The sequence below is a fragment of the Canis lupus genome, chromosome 35 (assembly GCF_003254725.2).
Source record: "Canis lupus dingo isolate Sandy chromosome 35, ASM325472v2, whole genome shotgun sequence".
Classification (NCBI taxonomy): domain Eukaryota; kingdom Metazoa; phylum Chordata; class Mammalia; order Carnivora; family Canidae; genus Canis; species Canis lupus.
In genome coordinates, this window is record NC_064277.1 from 14,043,892 (window position 1) to 14,056,053 (window position 12,162).

At 49.0% G+C, this 12,162-nt stretch overlaps 1 long non-coding RNA gene across 1 annotated transcript; it reads right to left on the bottom strand.

Moving 5' to 3' along the window:
* Positions 1–649: 649 nt before the first annotated feature.
* Positions 650–7,893, bottom strand: LOC118353416 (uncharacterized). Its single transcript, XR_004812301.1, has 3 exons — positions 7,672–7,893; positions 7,324–7,546; positions 650–1,295 (listed from the first exon to the last, which is right to left on the bottom strand). It is a non-coding gene; the product is annotated as an uncharacterized LOC118353416 (long non-coding RNA).
* Positions 7,894–12,162: the final 4,269 nt, after the last annotated feature.

Sequence of the window (12,162 nt, forward strand, 5' to 3'; positions counted from 1 at the left end):
GCAGTGAACATCGGAACACAGGTATCTCTTCAAGGCACTGATTTCATATCCTTTGGGTTTATACGCAGAAGAGAGCCTGCTGGATCATATAGGGTAGTTCTATTTTTATGGAGGAACTTCCATACTGTTTTCCTGAATGGTTGCACCAATTTACATTCACACCACGTTTAAGGGTGCCCTCTTCCCCCATGCCCTTGCCAACTCTTGTTACCTTTGATCTTTTTAATAATAGCCATGTGTGTGAGATGGCATCTCCATCTTAATTATTTTTACTGTACAGTTTCACAGTGTTAAATACATTCACATTGTTGTGCAAGCACTCTCTGGAACTTTTCACTTTGCAAAATAGAAAGTCTGTATCCATCGAACAACAACTCCCCAGGTCCCTTTGCCCCAGTGCCTGGCAACCACCATTCTACCTTCTGTCTCTACGGATTTGACTTCTTCTTTTTTTTAAAGATTTTATTATTTATTCATGAGAGATACAGAGAGAGAGAGAGGCAGAGACACAGGCAGAGGAAGAAGCAGGCTCCATGCAGGGAGCCCAATGTGGGACTCGATCCCAGGACTCCAGGATCAGGCCCTGGACCAAAGGCAGGCACTAAACCACTGAGCCACCCAGGGATCCCTGGATTTGACTTCTCTGGGTATCTCCAACCCCCACTTTTGATTGTGTTGGGTTTAGCATCAGAGTCTACTACTCCAGTATGTGCAGAATATTTTTATTTTAAGCATGTTAGTCCCATTCTGGACACCGGTCCTGCTGGGGTGGCAGAAATTTCAGCACAGTCATTACTGAGCCCACCTGCTCTGGAGGGTTGGACAATGATCAGGCCCTCCTCCATCACCAGACCACTGGGGAGCCCTTCCACTCACTGGTCAGCTTTTCCTGGTCCCTGGAGTCCTCTATTGCCCCAATACATATGGATCTCCAGGGCCACTGGCTCCTCTGCTTCGAGGTCTCATTTGGGGAGTTCGAGGTGAAGCTGGGATCCCCTGTGCCTCATCAGCCTCTCAAGGTCTGCTTGTGATCTTTCTACATTTCCTGGCCTCTCTGTCTCCCTCCCTTACATCATGCTTAAAGCCCTCTCTCACCCAGCCTCTGGCTCTTAGAGTCATCTCTCTCTGTCCTCCCGATGCCCTCAAAGGCCTCCCCTCTACCCCTGGGACCCCAGCATCCTTTCTTCAAAGAGCTTAGGAGTTTTACAAAAGCCTTTGACTTCAAGCAGCTTCTGTTTTCTGCCCTGGAAATATCCTGAGGCAAGGACAGGCGAAGAGCCAATCTACCTGTTGACCTGAGGGAACATAAAAATAGAACAAAATACAAAACAATCACTCAAAGTATCATTTGCCATATTTATATATTTTCAAACTTTTTTCCTTTTTTCCTACTAGACTCAACCTACCTTCAGAACTAAATATCGTCTTCTCTTTGTATCTCTACCATCTATCTCTACAACCACAGTAGCCTCTCAGTAAGCTTGGTGAATATAGGTGAATGAATGCGTGACTTACGCTATCTCAGAATTTTTCATCCCCCAAACTTCTCTTTGCATAATACGTACACAGGTGCACCTAAGACCTGGCCTTGGGCTCAGGAAAGGGATATGTAAGTGCTATCCCACTACTGGCCATATTTATTTCCTCCTTGATTCTCCCAACTAGAAATGGATACACAATTCAAGATTTTAAAATAATAAAAAATATGTCTCATTTCAAAATCTTGATGTGTTGGGAGAGGGATAGAGCAGAGAAGCAATAGGATGTCCTCCCTCTATGGGGCAGCCTGAACCCACCACTCCACTCAGAACTGGTTTCCCCCCATGCTGCCCCATCTGGTACTAATCCAGGAAGGGGAGCAGAACCTACCAGGTTCTTCCTAGGGAGCCAGGCTCTGGGGAAAAAGTAGTAAGAGGGAGGAGGGAGAATGAATTAATCGATAAGGGATTTCCTGTTGAACATGGAGCAAACCTGGACACAAGGGCATGAGGCCACTCCTTAGTAAATAAAGACCTGCTATTGATTACGCCCAGTTGGGAGCCTGAGAACCCATGTCTTCTGGAACCTTGGCCAACTCAGATGTAAAGAAAGCTATACGGTGCTGCCAATCTCGAGAAAAAGCTCAGCTCCAGCAGTGGGGCAGCATCCAGACGGGCTCTCTGGTCCGGCCATCTGGAATGGCTGGCTCTATTAACTGACCCCTGGTTCATCCTCTCTTATTCACTTCAAAGGACGCCCCATGAGGGAAAAGAGACAAAAGGCCGTCAAGGGGTTTGGGGGGAAGGGAGGAAACTGGCTAAATAATTAGCCCTCCAACCTTCAAAGTACTCTATAATCATTCATTAATCTACCCAACTGGGATCCGTGGGCAGATGGGCGCTCCCTAACCATCCTGACACACCCATTGCTAAATGGGGCCTGGGGCCTGAGTGACGCCTACAGGAACAGTTAGCTGGTGCACCTGAGAGGGCAGAGATTGAGACCACAGCACTTTGGATTCGAGATTTGCTGCTACTAAAAATCTCTGGGTACCCTGAAGCCAGGTGGCAAAAGCAGACCAGACTTTTGAGAAAGAATTCATCCCCAGGCTTGGGCAAATAGGACCTGTGGGCCAACAGCCAAGAGTCAAGAGGGTGATGGGTTTGAGTCGTCAAGGGGGCCACCCCCATAGGAGTGTATGAGTCCCTGCTACACACATGTCCCGCAGGAAGGAGACTCCTCAAACCAGGAGGACCCCTGCCAGGGTCCTCCTCAGCAGCCATAACAGCCGCTGGCACCTCCTTGAGCAGACCCCCTGAAGACAGACAGGAAATATGTCCTGGAAGACCTGTGTGCTCAAACAGCTGGGCTCCACCAGACCCACTCCATACCTCTGCTGTGGGCCCCACTGCAGGTGAATTTGGCTGTCTGGGGGCAACATTAAATGTTCCGTCCACCTTCTCACCAAGTCACCCATCTGTCACTTGCAGTATGACAAACTAAAATAAGGTTGTGGGTTACTATTTCTCCTGCACAGATGAGCTCCCACTTTCCAAATCTTTATTTCCACTGATGCTTAGAAGGGAAATGAATGGAGAGGTCGAGATGTCAGAAGGCGGAGAAACTGATTTCCCGGGATTCACAGGGTGAGGTTCATCCCAGCAAATTCACAGGAATGCCTGGGCCTCAGGCTTGCATACCCCAAACTCAATTTGAAGTTGTTTGGATTTGGGGCATCTGGGTGGCTCAGCGGTTTAGCATGTGCCTTCAGCTCAGGGCATGATCCTGAGGTCCTGGGATCGAGTCCCGCATCAGGATCCCCACAGGGAGCATGCTTCTCCCTCTGCCTGTGTCTCTGCCTCTCTCTGTGTCTCTCATGAATAAATAAATAAATAAAATCTTTAAACATAAAAAAAATAAATAAAAAAGAAGTAAAGTTGTTTGGATTTAAGGATAATGGGTCATGCTAACCAAACTTATAAGAGACTGATACGTAACATCAAAATGAATTATTATTACAATTACTGTGATAGCCAAACACTTGCTGTAGGCCGGGCATTCGGCAGAGCGCTTTTCCATATGACATATTATGTTCCTTATTCCTCATGCTAATCCTAAGAGACAGAGATCCCTCTCACCTCCAGTTTTCACAAGTAGGTAGGGAACCCCCGTGAGGACATGATCTCATTCCAGGCCTCGCATCTTGTACATGGAAGAGCTGGTTTTCAAATTCACAAAGGACCTCTATGTTCACGTTCTGACCACTCCTCACTGTTGCCAAGACAAGCGTTAAGTGCCAACCAAAGAGAAACCCGTGCTACCTCGTTTTCCCTCCTGCAGGCAGGCTTTGTGGAGAGTCTGATTTTCAGAAAGTTGCTGGCGGTCAATGAAATCCGAACAGGGGAAGCACTGTGCTTTAAGATCAAGGCTTCCTTCTATTGCTATAGTCTTTCTCTGCAGTTGGACACACCTGCCAGGCCACCCGACCCTTTTTCCGGGCTCAGGGGGTCCTATCCGGGCTGCCTTTGCTGTCTGACCACTTCAGATTGCTGCCTGCTTCTGAGGACCCCGTCACCAGCACTGCCATAAACAGGCTAAAGCCTGTTATTTGCTGCTTCTCTTTGAGGAGCCTTTGTACACCGATGGTTTCCAAAATAATCTTTGCCAAAAATGAGGGAGATATTGTACCATTCCCTCACAGGAGGGTACCTAGAAGAGGCAAATTCTTAGAGATGGAAAATAGAATAGTGGTCACCAGGGGCTGGGGGGTGAGGGGAAGAGGAGTTATTGTTTGATGAATACAGAGTTTCAGTTTTGCAAAATGGAAAAGTTCTGGAGATCGTGTTCTCGGTTTCACTACATCGTGAGTATCCTTAATGCCACCGAACTGTACACTTAAAAATAAGGTCAAGATGGTAAATTTTACCTCGGGTATATTTTGGCCCAGTGAAAACATCTTTTTCTTAAATGAGAAGGAGGTTGCTCTGGCCAGCTCACCCTCTGAGAAGAGTCTCCCCAAAACTGAGAGCCTCAGGAGCCCCATTGCTGAAACACAGATGATTGGTTCCCCTCTACCCTCTGAGAGGAGCTTCCCAATTTCCAAGGGGTGGAAAGATGGGACCAGGCAGGACCCAGAGCTGAGAGAAGTGGGGGCTCTCATGGGGCTCCCAAAGCACCCCCTGTCTCTACAGGACTGGCTTGCACATCAGCGCTCTTCCCAAGGCCATAAGCCTCCATTTCCTGGGGCTCAGCCACTTAGCTAAGGAGCCACTTTCTTGGAAGCTGTCAGGGTACCCGTCTTGGCTACTTTGCGGTTCCAGAAATGTCTGCAATCTTGTTTCCATCACCACGTCTCGCTTTCAGAAAACTCAGTGTTTCCTACCCCAAATCTGCAAACAGATAAGTCACGGCTGCTTGCTCAGGGTTCTTTCCAGGGGGTGGAGAGATGAGCCTCTCTTCTATTTAAGATGTAACAATACTCCGCTTCTCAAAAGCACGCAGCTTTCCCCAAGTCGGATACACTGACAACCGGCCAGGGCCCCAAGACAATGGTCACCATCACCTATTCCAGTCCAGGAAAGACAACAGCCGCCTTCACATCCCTCCCACAGCCAGGTAGCCCACTTGCAGCCTGCAGACTCTCACCCTCCCCCGAGACTTGGGGGGTTAGGGGTGGGGAGGGGCACCCAGCTTCCCCTCCTGCAGCAGCTTTCAGATCCGCCCTCCTCAGTGGTGAAAAAGGCACCAGTGCTACCTCCCACGCACCTCCCACCCCGGTGGGCTCCAACCTCCGGCAGGTGGACAAGGGCTAGGGCAGGTGGCCATGTGACTTGCCAGCAACACAAGCAACCGGTGAGGGCCATGAGGCCTGCTCGGAAAGTTAAGCGCTGGTGCCAGGCGTGCTGGAGACGTCCGCACACTGGCAGGAAGGAGGACTTGACCTCAGAAGCCTGCCCAGGACAGCATGTTCAACCCCCCCCCTCCTGATCACCGCCTCCAACAGGCCGGCAGGCGCACCGCCTGCCCAGCACCAGGCCGGCCCCTCCGTCTCAGGTCTCCCGCCGCCCGCCGTCTAGAGCTTCAGAGAGTGCTGGTTTTATGACTGGAGCTGTCGGCTGGAGAGACACATTTTAAAATTCATGACCTTTCCCATCAGGGTTCAGAAACGGATCAGACTCCAAGATGAAAGCTTAGTTTATTCTTTCACTGGTCCTGTCGGCCCCCTCCCACCTCCTACCTCCTCCTCCCCTCCACCCGCCCCCACCCCCTTTCTGCGGCTTCCTCCCAGAGCTCCCCCTTTCCCATTGTCCTGCAGGATCTTTTGCATTTGTCCCAGTTTTAATCCCCCCACCTCATAAACCAAAGCAAAATGAAAATTCTCCTGTTTCCAAACGGAGCATGCATGCGGCTCGCAATGCACGCCTGACTATCAAAGGTATCTCCCTTTGTCAGGTAGGGAAGGGCCATGGAAGGTGCAGCTGGGCCACAGAGATAGAGCAGAGGTTTGAACAGAGCCCCGGGTTTCCGGGGAGGGGGGGGTCGCATTTTTCCAGGCAAGGCACTTGCCCGGGGAGGGGGCCATCCACCTGAGGCTGGGGGAGGTGGGGGCCTAGCTCGGGCCCAGCAGACAGGCTGGCAGCCACACGGCGCCGCAGACCCTGCCAAGGAAAATTAAAGAGCAATGTGTTTGCTTCCTGCCACGAGTATAAACAACAACAAAGATTCTCTGGGTGGAATTCTTGCCCGGCGATCTCAGGCGGCTGGCCGTCCTCAGCCGCCCCTTCCCTGCAGTGTTTGCCCTCTTGGGCCTTTACGGAGGCTGGCCCGGGAGGCACTGCCCAGGATCCTAATTTATCCCGGGAAACAGGAAACATAAATCTCCTCCCAGACGCGGGTGACCACACACAGGAGGCACAAGGACTTTACTGCAGCCACAAGAAGCAAATGGAAGAGAAGTGAAACCTGCGGGTGGCGGCAGCGTTGGCCTCATGACAGCACTGACGTGTCTGAGCCGCCCAGACGGAGAGAGCATGCCCACTTCTGGGGAGGAACAATAGGTAATACTCAGCTGGAACTTACCTGTGCCGGGCAACTTCTAAGCTCTTTGTATGTATCCGCTCATTTATTCCTCGTACCAAACTTAGGCAGTAGACCTGAGTAGCCCTATGCGATGGCTCCCACATATGCCATATGCCAACTCAGCTAGGTCACAGCACCCAGATTTTTGGTCAAACGCCAGTCCAGATATGGCTATGCAGGTACTTTTTAGATGAGACTAGCATTTAAATCAGCAGATGGTGAGAAAAGCAGATTACCCTTTATAATGTGGGTGGGCCTCATCCAATCAGTTGAAGGTCTAAGAGAAAAAAAAGACCGGTTCCCCCCCACACACACCCAAGTAAGGGATTTCTGCCTCCAGACTGCCTTCAAGCTCTGGCTGCAACGTGAGCTTTTGCCTGGGTGTCCAACATGTTGGCTGGCCCTGCAGACTTCCGAGCTGTCGGTCTCTACCATCACTCGAACCAATTCCTTAAAACAAATCTCTCTATTCCTATACATACGAATAGGATTATGTGTGTGAAAAAAATAAAATTAAATTAAATTAATTAATTAATTAATTAAAAAAAAGGATTATGTGTGTGTTCATATATGTACGTGTACATGCACACACACCCTATCTGTTCTGTTTCTCTGAAAAACCCAGACAAATACACCCCACTTTACAGACAAGGAAACTGAGGCACAGAGAAATTCATTCCCTCGCCCAAAGCCTCAAGGCCAGTGAATGGTGCAGGCAGGATAGGCATGCGTGGTGCAGCCTGAATTCAGAACCTGCTTACTTACCCAGACACTCACACGCCCAGGAAGTCGTAGCCCATCAGCGGTGAGCTAACATGGGGAGGGAAGTGTGGTGGAAAATGTATTCAAGGAAAATTTAGCTGGGTCAGTGGGCACGGACAGGACAGACTTTGAAATCGATGAGATTTGTTTTCAATTTCGGCTTCAATTTGATGTCTTTGACTTCCAGTGTGTGATCTAAATCTCTCTGGGCCTCCATTCTCCCAATCTGCAAAGCACCATCAGAATTTCACAAGGTTATTGAGGGATTAAATGGGATAATTTTGCGTGCAAATAGTTATTTCCCAGTATGCAAGCGAAATCATGTTCTAAGCCTTCAGCAGCTCAACTTACCAGAGTCTTCTGTGATCTGCTCCCAAAGTTTTTCAGTTCCTCAGAGCCATTGACCTGTGTCAGGGGCAGGGAGCCCACTGGTGGAGATGACTCCCACTGTGAGGTACTACCTCCTGCAGGCACAGGCTGGGGTTCAGAGAGGGGTCAGCTCTCCCAGGCCCTCCCTGACATGCCTCCTCTGGGCTTCCCACCAGGCTGCCCAAACCTGTCAGGCTCCTCTTGCTTGTGGGGCATCTCACCCAGGGCCCAGTCCCCACTGTCCCCACCCCTAGCCATCAGCTCTGTATGGACAAAGCCTGATGGGGAGGAAAGTCTTTCTCGATGGAAATAAGCAGGTATGTTCTCCCCCAGAAAGATAAGCACGTGCCAAAGGACATGCAGGAGCAAGATACTTCACCAGTAAGAACTGTCTCCGGTCCGGCCAGGCCAAAAGGACAGGGAGCCCAGTTTAGGGGAGTTTGTTTGCATCTTGGTTGTGTTTTCATTATTGCTTCTGCTCTAGGTTGGAGATGGTCCATGTGCGAGGAGCCATACATAGCAAAATGTCTGACCTGCATCATGTCATGTGAATCTCCCACCCTCTGTCTTGTGCTATCATCGTTGTTTCCACAACATGAAGGAGAAATTTGGGATTCAAAGAAGAGAAAGGGCATGTCACTGCCTCACGAATGCTGACAGAGCCAGGATTCACACCTAGGCCCTTCTGACTCTGGAATCCTCACTCTTAACCACTTTGATAATGGGCAGGCCTATCTATTTCCAGCAAACATTAGTTATCATTTCTGGAAGGCAAGAGACATTCTATCCCAACTCTGTCTCTTGGAAGGCAAATGGCTTTGAACCAGTCACTTAGTCAAAGGAGAGAAATTGAGTAGAGTAATGGTGCCCTGATGCTCTAAACACTTCTAGTTCTAAGAATGAGTAGCCAAAGGGCCTGAACGAAGAACTTTAGACAGCATCCTTCTCAACTAGTACTTGACATTAGGGGGAATTCTTAGAAATAAAAACAAACAAAAATATTAGGGATAAGCTAGCTATCAGATTCACAAATTGGTTTTGCAAAATGTACTGTGCTCTTCTCTCTCCTTTGAATGGGAACATCTAGGTCGAGGATAAATGGCCATAATACTGCTGGGATGGGAGCAGATCTAGACTTGTGGCCAAACACATTTCCAATTCCAAGGCTCTCGTCTGAAGTCACAGGCTTGATCATTGCTAATATTAAATCTGCCCCCACCTTCGCCCAATGAGCAACACAGAAAAACATTAGTCTCCTCTATTCCAAGATACACATGGAGAATCTCTGTTTTTAAAATGCTGGAAATAAAAATAAAATGAAATAAAATGCTGAAAGTAATCATAGAGAGAAGTCAAACCAAAAACAGTTGTAGAGAAGAAAAAAGAAAAGAATGAGGAAGAAATTTGATGGAACTTCGATCCCTCTGTACTGGTGGTCTTTCCTTTGGTTTAATGAACCACCTCTTTCACGCGAATAGAATTGGAGCCCATGGCAGGTGACGTCTTAGTCCCATGCATGGTAAAGGTACTTCCCAAAATAAACAGGGAGGGAATTCTGGACATGCTGGTGAGGCCACTGAAATCAATTCACCTCATCATGCACGTTGCTCCATTTTTCTTCCCTACACCTTGGCCTTGGACACCCTTATCATAACTCAATAAGAAGTCTACCGTTTTGATAAGACATACCAGGCATCAGTCAGGAGAGGCCCCTTGCCCCACATTAGCGCTCACCCTCCAGAAATCTCTTGTCGTTTTAATGTTTCACTTGTAGCTGTTTTGATTCATGTGCATATTTACGTATGTACTGCAAATGCACCACAGAAGTGTTCTCATGGAGGCAATCAAATTACCAAAGAGAGTAAACCTTCATTTGTTCTCTCTGCAAATATTTACCATGCGCCACTATGTCAGGACACAAAAAGACAGTCGCTGCCCTAGGGAACCACCTGCCGGATTCAGCACGGGGATGCCTTCTTTCCTCCAGGATGCCTTCCTTCCCCAGCACCCGGGTCAAGACAAGAAACCTTCTCAGACTCCCATGACATTAGACCTTCCGCATCCAGGACCTGCATCCCCCGGGGACTAACTGTCGGCTTCCTTAGGCGGGCTGTCCTGGCTCTAGCTCCAGTGGGCCGGGCTCAAATAGGGTGCATCTCACAGCACTCTTGGACAAAGAATTGCAATAACGATGATGATAATGAAGACGTTGATGATGATATAGCAGGGGGAAAAAATGTAATCCATTTTTCAAGAAGGATCGCTTGCCTCTCTCCTTCCGCCCCCCCGTCTCTGGATGTACCCAGTTGCACACTTAGAGGGCCTCAGCACATGTCTGAGAGGATGCTAAGATGACAGCATGATGTCCGTTTCTGGCGGTGGGGGGGGGGGCAGGGAGTGCTCCTCTCTCCTCTCTCTGATTTGCACCATCCTACCTAATAGACTTCAGCTGTATTGAAATGAAAAATGAATAGGAAGTAGATCTTGCTGCTAAAACATATGTGTCAGAAAATCATTATGGGTATTAAATTACAGCAATAAAATGAACCAGAACTAATTTTGCAAATTAAGATCCAATAAATTTTTTTCATAGCCACACCTTTTCTTTAAGACAAAAAAAAAAAAAAAGTACCAAAATTAAGATTCCGTCTCACGATCTTAAAATTGAGTGTAAGGCTTTCGGGGGGGGGGTGGCCTGGGGGGTTAGGGGGGATACGTACAGATCTAGAAATTTCCATATGACAAACACATTAGCCTTTTGGAGGGTGGCGGGTGAAGGGTGCTGCTCGCGGTTGTAAGGATACTGCCCCTGTGCCAAACAGCATAATGATCAGTTTTTAAGCTGACATACCTATGTGTTTTACATGTAAAATTTATGTATACATATGCCCCTTCCTCTCTCCGGCTCCCTGCTCCCCAGACACGTTCCGCTGACACAAGACACACTAGCAAATTTCTAAATTTCTGACAACCGCTTATTTTTAGAAGAGACTATTGCTGTGGGTCAAATTAACACCGAAGCTATAAACAAACCTTTAGAGCTTTGCCTGTTCTGGAGAATAACAGGATGTCTCCCTCCACCCTCCAGCCTGCGAAGGAGCCTGTAATTAGCTCATTGTCCCTGAATAGGCACAAAGGAGGCGTCCCCCGCGCACCCGCTCCCTTTCAAGCTTTCCACGGGACATCTCGGGCCAGATGTTAATTAATTAAGTGAGTAACTTCCAGCATCTCCCGGGAGCACGGCTGGGCCCAAGTCCTCTGTGCTGGAAGGGACGGCGAGGAAGAGGATGCCGGGCAAGGACTCGCAGAGAGGGTCCGCCAAGAAGAGGGGAGAGAAAACAGGATTCACTTCCCTGCTGTCACTTCACTCCTGGCTCCGCTCTGGCGGAACTGCGCCCAGCCGTTCTGCTACACCCAGAGAACCCAACTATTTATAGCCACACAATCATTATAAATAAAGCTGTTTATAACACCGAACCTTGGCCCTGCATTACTTAAAACTGTAGACTGGCAGCTATAAATAACTCTGTTACATGCACAAGTGTGATTACTGACTGATACTTCCTCAAATTGTGACAAATAATGACAAGTTTGTTTGACAAACATCCCACTGACATTCATCTGATTTTGAATAAGTGGTGCTGCTTTTTTTTTTAATTTGGTCCCTGAGGCCCGGGATCTCAGGGACTTGCTTTATTCTTTTCCTCTCTCAGCTCCTGCCACCCCCGACCCCAACCGAAGGCCCTGTCCTGGGTATCCCAGCTTCTCCCTCTTCCCCCTTACCTTCCCCAGGCCATCCCCCCACCCCACCCCCCACTAATCACTGGGAGGGATTTGGGGCCATTTAAGGGGAAGCTTATTAAATCCACCGGTTCTCTCATGGGAGGACGGTTCTGCTGTCGGGGCCTTGCCAGGGTTGGGGGGAGTTTTGTTAATGACCCAACAGCAATGGTGATGGCGAGGGGCGGGGGGGAATGTGGGCCAGCCCCCTTTGGGGGCTGGATGAAGGGGGAAAGAGGTTCCCTGAGGGAAATGCAGAATTGAACATGAGATGGTTGGAATCTCAGGCTTCAACACAGTAGGGGGGGCCGTAGCCTAGAAATGCTCGGGTTTGGCTACAAGTACACCAGCGAAGGGCGAGCGTCTGGACAGAGGGATGTACTTCCCCAGGCACCTGATCTGAAAGCTCTTGACTGACCCTACTTTGCATCTCCAAGCTGGGGTGCTCTCTTTAGGCCCCTTGGTGCTGAGGTATGGGAGGCACTCCAGGGGATTTCAGAACTCCAGCAGACCTCTGGGACGTAACTCGGCCTTTTATAGGTAGAGCAGTCGAGCCAGAGTCTCCCACAACCCATTAGAGCAGAGCTAGACTAGAACTCAGCTCTCTGGGCTCCACGTGAAGGCTTCTCCCATCATCCTTAAACTGATTTAATGCACATAAAGCCTGTGGAATTACTCCCGGCCTTTGGCAAG